This window comes from Littorina saxatilis, linkage group LG15 (assembly GCF_037325665.1).
Source record: "Littorina saxatilis isolate snail1 linkage group LG15, US_GU_Lsax_2.0, whole genome shotgun sequence".
NCBI classification, from domain to species: Eukaryota; Metazoa; Mollusca; class Gastropoda; order Littorinimorpha; family Littorinidae; genus Littorina; species Littorina saxatilis.
The window spans coordinates 38,154,923-38,158,052 of NC_090259.1; the positions used below are offsets into that span (position 1 = coordinate 38,154,923).

The 3,130-nt window shown below is 40.2% G+C and overlaps 1 protein-coding gene across 1 annotated transcript in view; it reads left to right on the forward strand.

Moving 5' to 3' along the window:
* LOC138949270 (uncharacterized) overlaps positions 1-2,761 on the forward strand; it is a 16,365-nt gene extending 13,604 nt beyond the window's left edge. The window contains exon 8 of the mRNA XM_070321054.1: positions 1-2,761. This exon is cut by the window's left edge and continues 299 nt beyond it. The gene's annotated coding sequence lies outside the window, so the exon portion shown is untranslated.
* Positions 2,762-3,130: the final 369 nt, after the last annotated feature.

The window sequence follows — 3,130 nt, forward strand, 5'->3', positions numbered from 1 at the left end:
GTGGATCCAGTCTGTACACATGTTCTTCCACTCGAAGAGTCCGTGTGCAACTGTCCTGTGGAGATTTCCAGAATCGGAGCTGTGTGGAGTTGTTGCCGGGGTGGATCCAGTTTGTACACATATCTTTCACGGCAAGATCCCGGGTGCAACAGTCCTCTGGTGATTTCCAGAATTAAGGCTGCACCGAGAGTGTGAAAACTTCTAGCTTTGGGATCCAGCATGTACAAATGCGCAGCATTAAAGTTTGAAAAAAGGAGTATCGACTCAGTCGGAGGGCCTTTTTCTCTACTGTTAAACCACTTCAAAAATCATGCAGATCTGAGCGTTCTCCAGGTTTTAGTTCGACAATTATACAACACCACGAAGACATACTTTTTATATTTAGTCAAGTTTTGACTAAATATTTTAACATCGAGGGGGAATCGAAACGAGGGTCGTGGTGTGTGTGCGTGTGTGTGTGTGTGTGTGTGTGTGTAGAGCGATTCAGACTAAACTACTGGACCGATCTTTATGAAATTTGACATGAGAGTTCCTGGGTATGAAATCCCCATACGTTTTTTTCATTTTTTTGATAAATGTCTTTGATGACGTCATATCCGGCTTTTCGTGAAAGTTGAGGCGGCACTGTCACGCCCTCATTTTTCAACCAAATTGGTTGAAATTTTGGTCAAGTAATCTTCGACGAAGCCCGGACTTCGGTATTGCATTTCAGCTTGGTGGCTTAAAAATTAATTAATGACTTTGGTCATTAAAAATCTGAAAATTGTAAAAAAAAATACAAATTTATAAAACGATCCCAATTTACGTTTATCTTATTCTCCATCATTTGCTGATTCCAAAAACATATAAATATGTTATATTCGGATTAAAAACAAGCTCTGAAAATTAAATATATAAAAATTATTATCAAAATTAAATTGTCGAATTCAATTTAAAAACACTTTCATCTTATTCCTTGTCGGTTCCTGATTCCAAAAACATATAGATATGATATGTTTGGATTAAAAACACGCTCAGAAAGTTAAAACAAAGAGAGGTACAGAAAAGCGTGCTATCCTTCTTAGCGCAACTACTACCCCGCTCTTCTTGTCAATTTCATTGCCTATGCCGTGAGCGGTGGACTACGAGTATACGGTCTTGCTGCGTTGCATTGCGTTCAGTTTCATTCTGTGAGTTCGACAGCTACTTGACTAAATATTGTATTTTCGCCTTACGCGACTTGTTTTTAATGTGGCTGGTACCGCCCGATGACTGACTCGGTCGACAAACAGATGAGAAGAAACCGTAATTTTACATAAAGAGAGATAATGGAAGGGCGCTGGTTCTGTGCGACGCTTAGTTTTCGAGATAGGTGTGACTGACGAAGAACAGGACGTCACATTCCAAATAAGCACGACAATGTTGCAAGTGGAAGCCGCGGAGATTGCATTTCTTCGGGAGGTTTCCGCAAAAATAGATATTACATGATTTGCGCGAAACAGTTGAGAAGCAGACGATCTCTGAGATCTCTGTTCGTCTCGTGATAACGTTATTTTGTATGATAAAGATTCACTTGCAAACTAAACTTATACAATTTGGTTTGTCAGTGGTAAATGTAAATAGAAATGTGTAATAATACAGACAAAGCAAACAAATCAACGTGTTTTTCTCGTGAAAATGTTGCGTTGTGCGGGTGTTTGGGTGGCCACGTGATGTACACAAAGCAAAGTGCGGGACGGACTCTGCTCTGTGCTGTAACACTGGCAAGTTCAAAACACGAGAAAAACGATTTCGTTATGCGGGCAGCCACGGGGGATGTATGTATTTTTCAAATGGTTGTAAAATAAGTCTTGTATTTATCACCGAACTCAGGCCCTGTTCTTTTTTTCGTCACTCCTAAAACCGTTATTTCTTGTGAGCGACGCAGCATTAAGACTAATATAGGCATGTTTGGTAAAAGCTAAGTTTTTTCATGAATTTGGGACGCTACGCTTGAACGATTACAAAAATAGCATTGAGCTTCATTATTTAGTGCGACATTATTTTCGTCGACGAGTTGGGCGAGTTGAAGTGCGTGTAAAGATTCAGCTTAAATCTGTCGATGGACAGACTGATGTCAGACTGTTCACATTATTTCGGGCCGGAAGCCATTTTAACAGAAGCACAAGAGAAACAAACTTGCTACCATTCCCCTGTAGCAAATTGTTGATTGTCTCCCCTGGACCAGCCGAGCGACTGCTCGTTGCATCCTCGCTGTCTCATAGGTATCGTGCATTGCTTTAACGGATATGTTACTAACTGTACAATTTAGACTTTCTGTCTTAGGCTGGCTGGCTAGCTAGCTGTCTTTCGCTATAGTTCGCGATGTATTTAGTTATGTATTAACTATTTATTTGTAAGGTGATTAGAACTAAAGTAGGTTTTGCCTTGATATAAATACCCTTTGTTTCGTTATAATTATTATTATTATAATTGATATATTGATATACAACTATAACTCCACAATACTGCTTAAAAGTGTTATTCTTTCAGTCTGTATTGCATGTTTCCTTCCTTCCTTCCTTCCTTCTTTCATTCCTTCCTCCCTTCCTTCCTTCCTTCCTTCCTTCCTTCCTTGCTTGCTTGCTTCCTTCCTTCCTCCCTTCCTTACTTCCTTCCTTCCTTATGTTCTACCAACCTTTTTTTATTCATTCCTTCTTTCATTTGTTCGAGTTGTGCCTTAATTTTCACATATTTTCTCAGTCTTGCTTATTGTTTAAATTGTAATGATGTCCGAACCCCCCCCCCCCCCCCCCCCCCCCCCCCCCCCCCCCGTGTACACTACATTGGGTGTGCACGTTAAAGATCCCACGTCTTTCCTGGCAAAATTGCTTTGGCACAGTTAATAATTGTCTACCTATACCCGTGTGACTTGGAATAATAGGCCGTGAAATGTAAATATGCGCCGAAATGGCTGCAAATTACTGGCCGTATAAAATTTCATCTCACACGGCATCACTGCTGAGCGCCTAGAACTGTACCCACGGAATATGCGCGATATAAGCCTCATTGATTGATTGATTGATTGATTAATGATTTGACTGTTTTCACACATCTGACCATTCTTGCTTGTAATGATAACAGTACTTTTTTTTCTGCAAGTACTGTTTTA